The sequence below is a fragment of the Primulina huaijiensis genome, chromosome 14 (genome assembly GCF_012295235.1).
Source record: "Primulina huaijiensis isolate GDHJ02 chromosome 14, ASM1229523v2, whole genome shotgun sequence".
NCBI lineage: Eukaryota > Viridiplantae > Streptophyta > Magnoliopsida > Lamiales > Gesneriaceae > Primulina > Primulina huaijiensis.
Window position 1 is genome coordinate 19,291,220 of NC_133319.1, and position 19,136 is coordinate 19,310,355.

Here is a 19,136-nt window from a genome sequence, read left to right on the forward strand (position 1 = left end):
CACAGCATATGTTGCTTCATGTGCATGGAGAAATATTTTATTAAATGGGGGATTTTTTATAAAAAAAATATATATTTGGTTTTCAAAATGAAATAAAATCGCATTTTAAGGGATACCACGTGAGTGGTTTCGTCTCGGATAATAATTGGATTTATTGAGAGAGTGATCGAAATATAATATTTCAGCTCTTGTATTATATAAAAATTTTGAATTACGCTGTTTTCATTAAATATGTGGTTCGGTAACATGACACAAATGCTACAATAGATATCGAACCAAAATTTGTGTGTTTGGCTTCTATGAGCTGCAAATACGGAGAACAAAAAAATATATAAGTTATGAAAATGATCGAAATTTGGTGTTTTTTCATTATTTTATAGTTTAAAATATCTGAATTACATTAATTTTAGTTACGTTTACATTATTGGGGTAAAATTAACTAACCGTGCCAAATTTAAGATGCAAATTACTCGAGTTCGTCTTGGTGATGATATATCGACCCCGAATTAGTTTATTTCGACTTGATTAAAGTGGTAATAATTAACCAATTAAGATAAACACAAGATATTAAATACTACACATTTCCCCCCAGACACTGCCTATATATGATAGAACAAGGGATACTGTTTTCATCCATTTGTGTTATTTTCTAAAACCCTAAACGTAGGGCATATCCTTTTGTTTACAACCACAACAANATACGATGAGGTGACACACCTTCCTATTGAATGTAAAAGACGTCACCTCATCGGTGCTCACATATGTATCTATGTTGACTGACGAATTTTTTCAATGTTCTGCTACTTCAGTGACGTTAATACGATAAATTATGTTGTTTATTTAACACAATTGAGATTATTCGAATATATATAATTCAATTTCTTGAGGAATGGTTATTTAACTATTATATAATCAAAACTATTAAGTCAAACGAAAATATGTTTCTCCAACAGAAAATAAATTATAATATATGATGCTTCAATTAAAATTTTGGATCTGGTACTTACAAAATTAAATCCTGCTTGTCTATATTCACAATATATCTAGAAATCCAAACTGAGATTGTGGCTCTTATTTGATTTTTTTTTTATAAAATTCATAATCTAGGGTTGTGGACTCGAACTCGAACTCGAACAGGAACAGCTACGCTGAAATTCCCAGATAAGACCAGTGAAACTAAGCTCCGGTCTCACTCTTATTTGATATTAAGATAGTTCTATCGCATCAAAAAGGATTCCTGCACCGCATCGATAAACCAGAAAGTACTAGACAGACACTTGGTCTAGACTTATTATCTATTATTGCTTGGTAAACATAATATTTTTAGCAACTTAATAATTTTGAGTTTGTTTTTTAATTTATATTCATTTATTTAAAACATGGAGAAAGATGGGACTATGTTGATTAATTAATTAAAGTAAACTAAGAGTAGTGCCAAATTAATGTAAAATAATAGTAAAAAAAATGGAATTCACGTGGTTGCTCATCTCCTGGAATTGGTGTTGAGCTTTCACAAAAATCTTAGGAATAGATTGTTGCCGGAATTATTTAGTACACATTTACCCGATGGAATGGATTTTGTCTCGCGTCTCTCGGTTTTCTAGTATATTAGTTATAATATTTGATAAAACGATAAACGTTTGATCAAATTATATATTTTTTAAGAAAATATAAACTTATATTCAAAATATAAATATTTCATCATTTTTTGTATAAACTCACGAGGCATAACTCAATTCTATACACTGGCCTAATTTCTCAACCTGAAAATACATAAACATTAAGGTTTCATTTGGATCAATTAATATATTTAGGTAAATCTCAAATCCATCGTATTCTTTTGGCCTAAAAAGAACAATTAATTTGAAATCCATATTTTAATTTGGCTCGATGTATTTTTTTAATCAAATTTGTAATTCACTGCTTAAATATGTTATTTCAAATCCATAGATTATAAATTTTTTTATTAAATTCAAATCAACTTATTGATAGTGTAATCTAAATATTTCGACTTGTAACTTTTTGAAATATGTTTTTTCTTTAAAAAAAATCAATGATGGATTGAAGCTATGAATGTGTTCTAATATAATTTAAATATCGTTCCACCTTTGAGATTATGTGTTTTTGTGAACAAGAGGAGGGTTATGATTCAAAATATTTTTAATACATCTCACAACATTGACGTCTAACAAAATTGACTTGTGACATCGTCTCACGTGAGTTTTTGTGATTAATAAATTATTTGAAGTTTGAAAAATGGCTTTTGTTTATGTACAACTTGTGTAACTAATTAAGACCTGATTATTTTATTTAACAACAGTCTTAATAATGCAACCTAGGGAACAAAATTACGACATCATGTATGTATACATTATTTTAGTTATCCAACGAATAAAATTTAATTAAATTTAATTCTGCTTAAACATCTGTCGCATAAAGTTCCAAAACTAACATGTAGTAAAATATGGCTTCTCCACCTTGGAAACGACAATAAATTATCAAGGGTTCGTTCATTAAAAAAATTGTATACAATTTATTTTTAAAAAAAAACTGTGTATAAATTGTTTCATAGCTTTATAAGTTATGAGATACTTATATATTGGTAACAAAATTATTTAATACTGCTACAGTCGAGGATAAAAAGCATAAGCCTTTTCAGTCAATGATACAAATGCATCGAGTATATCAAATATGATCGTTGAAATAATCGTTATAGATGTTGGAGTGATCGAGTACACGAAAATGACACATCGGCATTATTCAAGAATATACAAAGGTTTTATACATATGAAATCGTCTTAAAAGAGATATACTCTACAAATATATAGTAAAACTTGTACACGTTAATCAACATTATCATCACAACGTTATACATGTCATCACATTGGATAATTGCTTGACTTCTTACGTTTGAGTCTTCGGGGATTATCACGAATACATGTTGCGTGAACAAATAAAAAGTATAGTGACGTTTATTTGTATGGAGGAACGATCAAAATGTGTAGCACCTTTGCTGCGAGCTAATATTTTTTAAAAAATGACGATATTTTCATCTTATAATTGATATCAGAACTAAAATCTTGTATTCAATTCTTATAAATTACAAATTAGTGCAATTATTGAGAGGAGATTGATAGAGAATGATGATTATCTGATATCGAAAAAAGATATATACGCAGCCTTACTATTTAAAAGAGAAATCTATCAAGCAATTCCAATTCTTTTTTCCTCTTGATTCTTTCCGATCGAGATGTATAGATCATATTCATGGATTAACGAAAATGTACAAAAGCTATTTCGCCTCTGTCATTTTATGAGTATCTTCTTTTTGCGTATGGCATCGTCACTCTTTTTGGCAGCATCCATTAATTCGAAACTTAATTTGAAAGCCATATATCGACTGGACGTTTTAGGGATGCTGCTAATAACCAGTGAATGTCAAATGTTTTTCCTTGTGTAGATTCTATTTCAATGAGAACTTGATGAGTCGACCTACAAGTCTTGTTTTTACTGTTATATCGGGAGTTACTCCGAATATTGCTTGACGTAAAAATAGTGGATTTTTTTCTTTCCTTTACTATATCACCAATTATATGCATGGTAAAGCAGCAAATCTTGAATTTATTTAAGAAGTCGATGATTTAAAGTCGTAGTATACACAATTTGAGAATTGAGATTATTTATCTTCTAAATATAAACTTACTGATTATGCATTGAAATTTAAAATTGGATTACATAAAATTTGCCAAATATTAAATTAATCTAAAATTTAAATTAATAATTTGGTAAAAACTAAAGCTATATATATTTAGGGATAATTATTTCTTCACCCTCATTGTTCAGATTTCAAATCATTTTGATCCTTCTTAGTGATAATTTTTAGATGCTTTTGCCTTTTGATTCCCAATTTCATAAATTCATTGTCAAAAACTCATGGAAAAAGAGACTTCCGATTTAGTTTGATATAATGCATTCTACAACCTGAAAAAATACGTGTGATATATTTACACCAATTGAATGAATTCTTAGAGTAGTATCAAATAAACGTTGATTCGGGTTCGGAATTGTTTTGTTCCTTATTATTTGGGACCGAAGTTGTATCACAAACATTTTTATGATACAGTCTCACGAGTCAATTTTATGAAACATATATCTTATTTGAGTCTCTCATGAAAAAGTATTACTTATTATTGTAAATATAGACAGAGCTGACTCGTCTCATGGATAAAAATCCATGATTCCATCTATTAAAACTGTATTAATCCCCTATCCGTTTTTTTTAACGATTAATTAATATCATAGATCCAATGCGTCTAAATTTAATATTTTGGAAAATCTTTTTGCTACATCACGGGAGATGTCAAAACAAGACTTTTGGTCCTAAATGATAAGAGTAATGTAAAAAAAATTAGCACAACAACATGAGTAATTTGGAGGGTATAAGCTCAATGCTTGTACAATTTACCAAAAAAACTCATATGAAACCGTCTCATAGTTCAATTTTATGAGACGAGTCTCATATCCGACCCTACTCGTGAAAAAAATATTACTTTTTATTTCAAAAATATTATTTTTTGCTTCAGATATGGATCGAGTCGAACCGTCTCACGTATAAGTTTGAAAATATCTTATTGAAGTGTGCTGAAAGGAATATTTTATTCCTAATCAATTAATATTTTATTTTGCATTTCTAGACTAATTTGAATTGACTTGATCATTCAATTAAATTTGTTTATCTAGATATAGATAATCTTATTCGTGGGAATTATTCAATATAATCTGTGAACTTATCTATAAGATAATATGCAAGCTTTGAATAGAGTTTGATTCCTATTAAACTCTTGTTTTCCTTGTGTGTAGGATTTGAGTATCTTTGGAAAGATTTTTAGGGCTAAGAGTGAGATCTATATAGAGGGATATGAAGACAAGTATTATGGTGCTTTTGGAGAGATCTGCTACAGCCTCTGAAGCTTTGGTGAACATGCAAAAATTCAATATTGATGATTCGTGTGGAGTTTGGGTGATTGAATCACATAATCACTGTGTTGCTGTCTAGTGTGGACAACACTCAAGAACAACACTGACGCAGAGTGTTGATCGAAGAGTTGTTTCGTTTGATTTTGTGCAATACGTTTTGATTTTATGCATCTAGTTTTTAGTATTGGTTTATTTTGATGCATTTTAATTCCTAGGAGTGTTAAGGAATTTAGTTTTGTTATTTATCACTAGTATTGGTTTGTTTAAACGTTTTACATATTTGTCTAGTGAAGTTTTTGCCATGAGGCAGCGCACAAGTATTCGTACTTGTGCATGATTTAAATCTGGTGTTTATTTTTTAAAAGTTTATGATTGTGTTAAAAATTAATTTCTGCTGCATGTTGTGTGGTGATATTGACAACACCCGAGCACAACACTAATTTTGATTCACACTTTAATTTATTTCCTCTACGTTTTTATGCAACTGTCCCTTTCACGTGCAATTAATGCTTGGTGTTCTAACATAATTAATTAGGCTTGAATTTTGTCAATGATTTGCCCTAATTTCAAAGTAAACTCATTTGTTCGAAATGGTAACTTCTAATTGTAGATATCGCGTGTTGTACAGGAAAATTTAAAAATTTGCTTCTATTTCATGGCCAGGATTTTGATATAATCTCGTTTGGTCTTTTTTAATTAAATATTTTAAATTTAATTTGCAAAAAATCATTTAAAAATTTATTTGATTGGGACAATATTTCGTATATATATATTAGAAAATCAAAATAAAAATATTGTAACAACGTATCCCTTCATGCACGTAATATATAGTATATACTTTCTTGATCGATTCAAACACTTCCTTATTTTGGCAGACAATTTTAAGATTATACTCTATTTTCAGTTCATAAGTTTACAAGTCAAAAGGTAATTATCGATTTTAGGTAGTGTTTGGTTGGGCTTTTTGTTAAATATCTAAATCATCATTATTATGATTTTAAAATAAGCTTAAAATATGCCTATACGAAATTATTTTATTTTAGAATTTTATATAACGAACATGGTTTTAAAAGGGTCTTCATCGAATTAACATAAGTTTTAATTTTAAAAAGATATTAATAAAAATTTAAATTTTTATTCCTTTGAAATTTTGCCCCATTAATTATTTAGATTGAATATTAATGTCATATTTTCTTGAAAATTTAAAAATAAATGTATACACAACAAATATCTTTTTATATGTTTGCCTTTTTTAAAATTAATTTTTTATTACCTATTAAATATCTTATGAAAGTATTACATAAGAAGTTGACAGACAATTTAGTAATCTGGAAAAGAAAACAACAAAATCTGAAGGAAATTGATTGTTGAATTATATTTTGGGACCGTATGTATATTTTTTAGATTAATCAAAATCCAAGTTGAACATTTGGGATTGTCATTTTCATTACCACTTGTATTTGATTGAAAATTTTAATTACAACTATAAAAGCTCTTATCCCTTCTGAAATTTCATTAACTTTTATTCCTCGCGTATTTCTATTTTGGTACATTAACTTTTAATCTTCAGGTATTTTGGTTCAATTGTTCACGCGACACCTAAAAATGCTGATGCGTCATCGAAAATTGATGACGCGTCTAATGTCATTTCAACAATTTGACCAAAATATCTAAATCAAAAAGTTACTGTACTAAAACCAAATTATAAAAACTTAATATATCAAAATAAAAAATTTTGACCAAAATATCTAAATCGAAAAGTTAATGTAAATCAATGAATTTTTAAAAATTAAAGTTAATATATGATATTGTTAAAAAAATAAAATGTATTTTTAATAAATTAAAAATTATCTATAATTAACATTATTTTGTAGCACCATTAAAGAGATTATCATAATAGAAAATTTATGGATCAGGTTAGAGTTTAGAGGAGGTGAATAAACTCTATAATTTTTTTTAAAAGCGAGATATTTTAAAAAATTTCAGGCTGTAAAAACAATTATTATTGAACAACTAGTTTACTGGACCACTGAAAAGTGAAAAATGTGGAAATGATCCAATAATTTTAGTAATAAATAAATATTTAAATATCAGCTCAAAAGTATCAAGGACTAGAAAAGATAAATTAATGAAAATAAATACATAATGTAAATGATACGTGGATTTTTATAGATGTTCGGAGATTTAAACTCATACGTCACTCCTTCTTCCAATTAGGAAGGTTTTCATTAAAAGACTTTGATTTTACAAAGTTTTGTAACAACCGTAAGTTGAAACTCTTAGTGATAACTTTACAACTCTCTTGTTTAAGAATCCTCGATTCACTAGATACTTAGAAACAAAACCAGCAGATAGCTTGTAACAAATTGAGTTGGTGAAATAGCACAATGATGATCCTTAGAAGATCTGATATGAATTGTTGCGCGTATGCTTATTGACTAGCTTAAAAATGTATAGCTTTTAGAGTGCTCAAAGATTTTTAAGATGCAAATAAGATAATACACGATTTCGAGATCAAGAATGTAAGTGCATTCTTTGAACCAAATTTGAATCTATATATAGTTGAAAAGCTACAAAGATCGGATATGCTTTCAATGATCATTTGTACCACTTCCCGATATAATGGCATTGTCTCTCAAAATCGTACAATGCAATAAATGTAATTTAATTTTCCATTTGTTTTTTCATCTTTTAACTTGAATAGTTTTTGAAAAGTAACTTGACTTTAGGCATACTAGAAAGTGAAGTTGGTGGGGATACTGTATTCTTATACCAAAATAGACTTGTCATTTGTTATACACGATTGAGTTTTTACTTTAGAAATACTACACCCATTATGGCCAATCCCTAGCCTAGATGGTTTTTTCAATTCACGCATCTTTTCTGTTAGATCAAGTTTTACTTTCAGACCGTCAACCTCTTTTCGCAGCAAACAACTAGAATTGGTTAACTTATCTTTCAAACTTTTGCTTCTTGCCTTGGCTTTAAAGAATAATTGTGATAGTCTTCGGTACTCATTTATCATGTCATGTGGTGTTGTGACAATATCTTCACATGTAAATTCAACTAAGTCAAAATTAAACATCATTTCATCGGTAGTTTCCAGCTCAATTTCAGGAGTCTCTAGCTAAACATCTGTCATGAGACACTGAACATTATCATCACTTTCACTTGATGAGGTCACCGAACTATATTGTTTTGAACCTAAATTGGCCCATTTGCTTTTGCTCCTCTTAGCAAGAAGCACTTTTTGATATTTATTCTTCTTGAAAGATTTTTCTTTCATCTTTGGACATCTCTCAACGGGTTTTTTCATCTTTCTTTTTCCTATTACAATATTCAATTAAATGACCTTGTTTTTCACCGTTAAAACAAGTTTGATTTTCATCAGCTTGGTCCTTTTTACGATTAGAATTGAATTTGGACTGATTTTAACAAATAAAAACATAGCCTCATTATTTATCAGGTTGGCAAATTTTCTTCTAAATGTTTCTTCACTAATGGTTAGAGTTGGTATTATGGCGGCCAGAGCTTTTGTTGGTTGAGGAGTGGATGACTCCTCTTCTGTCCTACCTAACTCAAACTCGTAAACTTTCAGGTCAGCAAACAAATCATATAGCTCTAGTTTGTTGAGGTCATTGAACTCCCTCACGGCCATCGTCTTTAGATCCCACTTTCTGAGAACTGCTCTCATTACTTTCAAAAAATTCTCACGGTTAGAATATTCATCATCGAGATATGCAAGTTCAATAACGATACTGCTAAACTGTTCATAAAACTCATTTAGAGTTTCACTGAGCTTCATTTTAGCATCAGAGAACTTTTGGATAGCAACAGTTAACTTATTCTCCTTGGTCTGATCATTGTCCTCACGAAGTTGGATTAGTTTTTCTCAGATCTCTTTGGATGTAGAACAAGTCTTGTTGATATCCAGAAGTTCCATAATGCTAAATATAAAATGGGAATATAAAAAGAGAACGATTGGAAGAACTAAGAATTAATACATAAAAAAAAAGCTGGTTATCTGAATTTTTATATTTTTGTCTCAATTTTAATTTCTATCAATATTTTCTTGTTAATGGTTATTTCAAATTGCTTGATGCAGCAAAACATTAATATAACACCTAATAAATTAATTCAAATATTTCTCGAAGATTGATATATCACAAAAACTCTTACGAGATCGTCTCAATGATCAATTTTGTGAAAAAAAATCTCCAGCCCAAACCGGTCCATGAAAAAAAATACTTTTTACGTAAAAAAATATCACTTTTCTTTATCATAAATATAAATCTACGAGATTGTCTCACATACATAATACAGAAGTATTATTCAGATGTATATAAATTCCGACAACATGAGTAAATTTAAATTTGAAACTTTAAAATATACAATTTTTATAAAAACATATATAGAATTAAAAAAAATTTGAATACCGAACCGACAAGTAGGTTCGATTATATAGTAAAAAAAAAGATTAATTCTATATGGAAACCGACAAGTAGGTTCGATGATTTTTAGTCATACAGACACATACACGAGTCTTTGCCTCTATATGACAGATGTATGGAACAAAAACGTGTTACCCATGCAAAAGGGGTCCCTCCAGTTTGAAAAGAAAGCGCACTTTTATTCTTACCGATTTGTTCCATCAGAAATGGTCCACCATTTAATTTGATCGCGAAACGATATTCGTACAGTACCGTAAACTTAGTCAAACGTGGAAATAAAGGGGGAAGTTTGACGGAAACTTCAAGTTGCAATACTTTGCACGTGAAATATTTTTGCGCAGCCACGAAATTCTATCCGGTTAATCCCCTATTACAAGCAATCGACTACATGTGATTTGTGTGTGAAGAATTTCACTTAGTAAGCAATAGTTGAGACCCTTTAAACAGATGCGTTTTTGGTCTGTAACACGCTTTGAAAAATTTTGAGTTTTGATTTGCAGCATCACCAACAATAATAACTTTTGATAAAATGATAAAAATTTGATTATATATAATTAGTAATGGAGTCAAGGTCGAACGTTAAGTTATAATGAGTTGTAGATCATGGATGCAACTATTATAAGTAGGATTGTTGTGGATCGATACTTACTGTTGGTAGAAAGATGACTGAAGCGTAGCGTAACGTTTAAATTTATGTATGCTTAAAAAAAAGATAGAGTTGCAGTGTTGGATGCTTTTAGTTTTGTAAAAATATAACGTCATTTTGGGGTCTTACCTGGTGATCCGAGTTGCTTCCCTCTCGACGATGAAGCTTATCCCTCATCGTCTCACTGGTGGCCTTGACTCTTACTATTTTGAGGTCGTATCTAGTATTCGAAGTTTGTCTCGATTTAGTATCGCTCTCGTGGCCTGCACTGAACAATGCTTTACCTCTAGATATCCAATTCAACTGATGCGTCTCAATGCTTTGTAAAAATATCAACCATGTGTGGTGTGTAAAAGATTTGCTGGTTTCCACACAAATTCACCCGATTGACTTACAACTAATCACACATACTAGCCTTTTCTAATCAAGATTTGATTAGTGAATGGATATCACATTAGTCGTCCCATGCTTGAAATGTTTTGGATACGAGTCAAATTTCAAAAGTTGAACACCTCAAGTAAATAAGGTGTATTTTTTTTTTTTAGGTCTTAACGAGATTTATTCAAAACTAATATATGGAATATTCGCACAAATATAAAGATAATAAATACTTAATATTCCAAAAATTTATAATGTAATCAAATAATTAAAATAAATAGTCTAAAAATCACTTAATATAATACTTGTATTGCTATTTTGTCAATAAAAATATCAAGTAACTTTTCATAATAAAGATGCTTAATCAACAAATAACATAACCCATTTATTTAATATTTCTTGTCACATAATTAATCGAGGATAAGTCTTGTTCTTTTCTTTTCCCTAGTATTGTTATTGATTTGAAACCCAGTTGAATCTAATATCATATCTAAGTACTATATAATAAATTTTTTGACCCCCTTCAGAATTAGGCCAAAGGCAAGCGACTTTTGGGTCTTAAAACAATTGTCGTTATCGATTCATTGGATCCAAATTGATATCCGAGATTCTTTTGTAACATCACATGCATTGCATTGATTATTCTATATGTCATTTATATATAAAATAATTTATTCGATCTTCATATTGGAGTTTAACCCCTGTCCTTCGGAGCTTCTGTTGTTTGTTATGTAATTTCATAGCAAGTTATACAGGTGGTCCTGACGCAACTGACAGAACACCTGTAAGTGGAGTCCCGTGAGTGAATTTGTAGTCCCCAAATATTTATACTAATATCGAGTTTTTAGTCAGAGAGAAGCCACATGTATTTGTATGTTAGTATTTTGTTTGATGTATTAGACTCTATAAATATTATTTAGAAGTATACAAGGCAAGGCGCACGCATTATTTTTTCCAACAACTTTTTTTTGGTCAAAAAGACAAAAAAACATGGCTAGCGATGAGGAAACATTTTACACTCAAATGTCTCCTCTTTTTTCTTAATCTCCAAATGTGCTCTCTTTTTCCTTTTGTGAACTTCACAATTATTTACGCTTTATCATCGTTACTCGGTTATTTCTCTGCATTTTCTCTTTTCTTCGTCTTCGGTCCACTTTTTATGCGTCGTCCTGGAAAAAAAATAGCGAAAATAATTTTGGTAAAAACTTGTGTGAGACAGTCTCACGGATCGTATTTTGTGAGACGAATTTCTTATTTGAGTTATCAATGAAAAATTATTACTTTTTATGCTAAGAATATTGAAAAAATATTACTTTTTATTGTGAANTAGCTTGACATCACTAGCCATGTTTTTTTGGACATGCCTAGTTGTATAAAAATTAGTGGTTTGTTGTGTCACCATGGTCATGAAAAAGAGACAATTCCAAAAATACTTTTATTCTGAACTAAGCATAATGAATTTAATCGATTACTTTTTTAACAAAAAAATATTTATCCAAAATGTTAAACGGAAAATGAAAAAAATTTATTTTATCTATTATAATTACATACATAAGAAAAATCAACAGATAATCCAAATCAGTATTAAATAATTATTATAATTTAAAATTCATTTCATTTTACTCCGACGTTATTAGAATTGATTTTGTATCAAAATTTGAGTAATTTTATATAAAAAAATATGTCATTAAAAGAATAACCTATTATGTAATATAAGTCTGAATTGATTCAACAATGAATTAGTAATCTTAGGGAATGTTTGCAATCATTAAAAAATGATTATTTACTTTTTACTTAAAAAAAATTAATATTGTATATTTATTAAACCCAAATTCGGTGTCAGCTTCTCCTTAGATTAATTGAAAATTTAGAAGCTGAAATCTAGTGAGATATTGTTTCTTCTTCTACAAAGGTGATTCTAATAACAAGTTATTATTTAAATCAATTATTTATCGAACGCTGATTCACGTCTAATTTTCAGCTTTTCACTTTTGTAGATTTCAAAGACGACACATTTCTTCACAATCTATAAATTAACTATTTCCTTAAAAGCATAGTTATTTTCTTACAAACAGTCGCTTAATAACTTTTTTAAAAGTAGAAGTTGTTGCAAAAGTTTGGTTGTAATAAAAATGTTATTTTTAACTTTTAAGAACATTTGATTTTGATCTTTCATTACAGATCGGGTCTTCTTTCGGGCAACTTAATGAGGAGATGCCCAGAAAAACAAGGCCAATTGGGACACTGTGGTCTGGTTTTGGAACCTTAATGAAAATAGGCTATAGCCATATGTGAAAATGGCCCAAATCTATTCAATATGATAATTGCAAGATTTATTAATTGTGGCCATGACAAAAATATGTNATCAAAACTCATATAATATAGAGTTTTGATATGTTGCACACCTACCCTGCACACCTATGTGAGCACCGATGATGTGTCACTCACCTATTGTATGTGATGAAATATAGAAAAATTGCGCATCCAATAGGTGAGTGACACCTCATCGGTGCTCACATAGGTGTGCACGATAGGTGTGCAGCATATCAAAACTCTATATTATATATACGTGTTTGTTATGTCCGAGATGCAAATAATATAATATAAATATTTATTGCATGCATGGATTTGCAAGTAAATTTCAAACCACAATAGCGAGAAGTTAGTTCCTCGTTCACTGAGTGTTGTCGATCTACTATGATATGATAATATCCATTGAACTGGTTGATGTGATGAACAACATTTCAAAGAGGATAAGTTATGTAATCGAGAATCTGACTCGCTTCATTTCGACATTATCGAATTTCTGCGTAGCATCAGTTAGTATGCTATATGGGAAAAAAAAACATAAAGTGCAAAAGTTTTTATGAAACAACAAAGAGAAAGCTCCACATGATATGAATGGTAACACAGTCATGGCGAATTACATGATAAATTGATATTTTATATTTGTGAGACACTAATAAATGAGTAAATGGAACAAACTGTGGCATTTGTGAAAAGTATGTTTCTACAATTTTCTTCACATCGATGTCAAACAAAGTTACTTTCACCCTCTAATAATTTGCCGATAACACACACAATTAAGCTAAAAAATTACTTAATTCATGTATAAGAAATGAAGAAAGGTATATTTATTACTCGATTTCTTTGATTAAAACTAGTTGAATGGAAAACAATGAGTAAAAAGAGAATTTTGAAACCAACACTGCAGTTTTTTTTTTGGTTGGTGGAAGCACATATATGACACGATGTCTTTGTTGCTGTATCATTTTCTCGAACCTAAAGCACAACGAAAGTTTGAAATTTTTGTGTTCTGACAAAAGTCAATAAATCTCCTACATTGAAAACAACGAAAGATGATCCAAAAAATGTCACTTAATTCTTAATAATTGAATAGTCTCGCAACAAACATGATTTTTTAAATTCTTTTTAGTATTTTCAATTAATGTATAAGCTATGATATTTTTATACAAAAGTATATCCACACAATGCTAAATAATATTCTTTTAACATGTATATTATCAATTCAAAAACAAGATTACAGATTAATAAATTGATGTATTTTAAAAAAATTATAAATATGCATACAAACCCACATATATACACATGTAAGGATTAAATGATTTAATTTTTAAATAAGTATTTTTTATTTATTAATATAAATATTGAAAATTATTTCAAACTGAATATGTTATATATGTCAATTAATTATTAGTTTAAAGAAATTAATAAAAAAATAACATGTTATAATTAAGTACAAAATATAAAAATTTCTATAAAAAAAATTCACAAAAGTCTATAAAAATCTTGCAAAAAAATCTACATGAATCCACATAAATCTGTTTATAAATCTGTGAGAATCCATAAAAGCCAATAAAAATCTATCAAATCCATAAAAGTCAATCATTTGAAAAAGTCATTAAAAGTCATCAAAACTCTGAATTGAATACACCCCACTAAAATTTTCATTCTTTTCTCATCAATAAAAATCCATCAACTCTACAAAAGTCCATCATTTTAAAAATGTCATTAAAAGTTTTTAAAAGTATAGAATGAATACACCTCCCTTAGTTTCTGGGAATTTGTGTGAGAGGCGGAAAGCAAACATTTAGTTTGTGAATATGGGGGGAGAAAACTGTCTTATTTACCTATTACCAAATAAGAAGTAATTTAGGAATTCTTGAGGTTTTATTTGGAATTTAATAAATGAAATCTCAAGAAGTCATTCGGTTAGTATATGACTACTTAATATATACTAGAGCATCGACGTACGCATTGCATGCTTGTACAATAATTTTTTTTTATAATTCAATTGGGTTATATTTAAACGAGGATCAAAATGTATGTTGGAATATTATAAGTTTCAGAGTTTGACAAATTGATCCGTAAAAGAACTGAAGAATCTAACTGATCGAATAATTAAGTAATCGTAACTGAAGATTTCGTTTGAGCTGAACTGGAAAAACCATATCAAACTGAAGAATTCGTAACTGATAGGACATCTGTTAGAACTGATAATGTCCATTGAACTGATAAGCAGATTAGTTGACTTCTAATCAGTTGTCCACGTCATCAATTGAAGTATCAGCAGACAGACTGACAGGTCGTACCGAAGCAGAACAGAACAGTTTGTATACCTCGTACTACTATCAGATAAAGTAACTAGACAACGATTCAACGGATATTTGTCATTTGATGCATTCAATATGACCGTTGAGATCGAAGACTTTATATAGCTGATTGAATATGTGAGGATCGAATATTTTTCCTCTTAATCAACCTTGTAATTAAATATTTCCAGGGAAATGTTAGGATTTTATTTTTGGGTACATATATTGTGATGAGATATACGAGAATACTTTGGAAATACAATATTAAGTCATTAAATTATGCATATCAAGATATTTTCGAATTTGGGGAATATATTGCAAGATTGGAAGGTAATATATTAAACCTAGAAGACTAAGGCATAAATATTGCATAATTTCGAAAATATGCAAGGGAATCTACCAGATTGGTAGGGACTATGCAAGGCTAGAAGAATCAATGCATAGACTTAGTAGATTTCGAAAAATCCACTAAATATTGTGCTTAAATATTGTGGTGCCTAAAGATATAATCATGCAAGAATAGGCCACAAGAAAATTGGAAGAAAATCCCCTCACTTAAGCACCATATTTTCGAGATTAAGCAAGGAGATTTGGAACCCAAAAATATGAGATTTAGGCCAAATTTGGACATAATTTGACTACCTTGTTTACCATCCTCCCTTCACCTATAAATACCCCATCACCCCATCATTATTTCGAAATTCTTGGCTGCAAAATTTCGAGAATTCAGCAACTCTCCCTAGCCAAAACTCTGTCCAAAAATCGTCCCAAAGTTAGCCAAAAAAAAAATCGAAGCCGAAGCGCCGTCCGAGCAAGAACACGAAGTGATCCAAGTTTAGCGTCGTGCACTCCACGTTTTTATTAAATCCAAGACACTGTAAGTGGGCTGTTTTAAAGAATTAATTTCGATTATGCATTCTTCGTGTGCTTTGAAAATACGGTCGAGTACATGTTTTTTTCTACTCCTTTTCTTGTGTCGAATTGTCATACTGTTTTAAGCACTGTGAGGAGTCGACTGTATATGGGTGGGAATCCCAACCATGACGTACCCTTACACGGTAGGGGATATAACCGCTATACGGTCTCGCCCCCTTAGAGGAGTAAAAATTAGGGACTGACGTCAGTAAACCATAGAAAGTTAGATAAATCACAGTGGCTGGTAAAGGTTATGCATGTGTTATGAAGTATGTATGCAACTCATGTTTTAAATTCGAAATTTATGCATGTTGTGTTAATTGTGCTCGATACGCCTCCACTTGCTGAGTATTCCCAAATACTCACCCCCCTTACAACCCTTCTCAGATAAGCTCGAAGAAGAACTCGAGGAGTAAGAGTCCGAACAGTTATGGGGATGGTGAACGTTCGAGAATTTAGATTAAGCTTAAAGTTATTATGTTATTTAGTTTTACGTTTCCGCATTAAACTCTGTTATTTTTGAGATTTCGGTATTGTAAAGACAATTGTTATTTCATTTGAGATTACGATATATAAACTAGTTTCGGTTTACACTGTGCTGCAAAGGCTTGTTGTTTCGATTGTGTGATTGTTAAACAACGCCGGTGTCAATCCCGAGTTTCGGGGCATGACAGAATCAGTTGAAGAAGGTTATTAGAAGTGAGTGAAAACACACGAAACAATCAAGCTACAATATTCAATCAGTTACGATACTTTTCACGAGTATTTCCTCAATTTACAGATCACATACTCAAGCTCTACATTCGTTGTATTTATCCGTAGCATTCAGGCGACTAATTAAGAGCATTTCAGTTTATTATTGTAAAAGAATTGTTAGACTTAGAGTTTCAGTTTGGCGGTGTGTAAGACCTGCTGAAGTGAATTATTACAATATGTTGTAATATATCAAAATTTTTTAGTGAAATCATATCCTCATGATAAAAGGGGTGACGGATGAGCATTTGAAGTCTCCGAACATCTATAAAAGTTTGTGTGTTCGTTTCAGCTACCATTTCAGTTTTACGTTATATTAACCCCCAGTATTCAATCTATATTTCAGTCTCATTCCGCACTATTATCAGTTGACTAATTTATATCGACAAACAAGATTCTAAGATCAATTACTCAAAGAATTGATTCACACATTTGAAAAGAGCACAAAAATCCTAAGTGTTTATTCGACCTCTCTTCTAAACACTTCAACTACCTTAACCGATCCTATCAATGTAATTATAAGAAATAGTGATAGACTACATAATAATTTTGATATATACAAATAATTAGTGCAAATGACAGTAGTATAAATATGTATTAGCTTTGAGAGAGTTTGTTACATTATTTGGGCCGATGGAACTATTAAGCCGATTACTTGGATTGATATGCACTTTTTAAGTGATCCATTCGATAATTTCAATCAAGACTCTTAGGATCAGGAAAGAGTTTAGAAAAAAGTGAATAAATTCTTAAAAAATATTTGCTTTATAAAATTGGCTTTCAAACGTTTTTAAGTGGTTGAAAGTTTTTTTTGAAACGTTTAGAAATATGAACCACTTGAGAAGTGCGGAAAACGGTTCACAATTTCTAATGATAGCTTTCGACTGGTTGTGTGGCTTGTTAACAAGAAACGGTTCGAAAAAGAAGTGCACGCGAAAAGTAAAAACGCAGGATTTTTATGGATGTTCGGAGATAAAAAATCCTACGTCACCCCTTCTTCCTCTTTAGGAAGAATTCCACTAAAAGACTTTGCCTTTACAAACTTTTTGCAACAGCCCACTCAAATCAGGACTTATCACACTGTCTGTTTTGGAACTCTTAGTGATCATTTTACACTTCTGGATTTTAAGAACCCTCGGTTCACCAGACAACACAATCAATCAAATAACCAAAAAGTTACTGATAAAAGAACACTGTATGTTTTGAGTTGCACGGAATTAATCCATGAATGATTAGATATCTTTCTGCTAAGTGCGTGCTTGATGAGCGATGAAGTTTATGAACTTTAAGTGCGCTCAGATCTTTGAGTATACAAGCTTTTGTAGTGTGTCAATCGTGTGGTTGAAAAGTTTTAATTGATCGAACTTATTATTTGCATTCATCAGCTCTTCTTTTATAAGTTATCATCCCAACGGTCAGAAAAGATACATAGCGTAAACCTGTAGCGTTGGAATGATATGTCACTATCAGCTGCAACTTCATTAAATGTTCTTCAACAAAGCATTTAATGTACTCTTTGCTTGCACAACTTTGAATCTCGTTCTTTTAAGAGTTGTTGCTGAGTATCCTTTTACGGCAACTGTTATTAACATCAGAACTTGTAGGATGTATAATCAATCTTTCTATTCCAGGATAATGACATTAAGGAAGATAAATATCGAGACTGGTGCAGGACATAGTTGACTTGTAATGGTGCAAAACCATTGAATGTCTTGAGCTGGTCAGAGAATGTCTTTCATTAAGTGAGCAATAAATGACTCTTTAATGAAGCGGTTTGAAGATTTTGATCAGCCGGTTGAAAGTCTTCTAATGGTTGATATTTCTTCAAGCTTTAAGCGAACACCCGGCTGAAAGTTCAAGCGGTCGAAGACCAAGCGGTTGAGATCTAGACGGTTGAAATGGTTCATATTATAGAAAGAAGATTACAGCTGTTTCCTGAAACAGTTAGGTGTTGTTTTGATTTTGTCAATCGTCAAAACTTTAGAGTAATAATAATTTCTTAACAAAGAGTATTTTAAACAAAATACTTATGAAATTATTATCAGAGCCTTCACCCCTCTTTAAAATTGATGCTCTTGTTCATAACCAATCCTAAACAAGGTTTAAACCCGTTTTCACCCAAAATTCTACAAATAAATTGAATTTATTTCTAGTATATTTCATGGAAAACATATGGACTGCAATTTGAATGACCGGATTAATTAGTTTCAGATTGTGGAATGATTAAATCGAACCAATCATATAGGATTTTGGATTGAGACTGATTGGATTTATCGGATTAAGAATATAAACTAATCCTAAATTGAACGGATTAAAGCATAATTGGAATCAATGTTTTAATCTTTTCCAATAACTATTTTCTTCTTTTATGAAATAAAGAATCCGTTTTCTAACAAGACAATT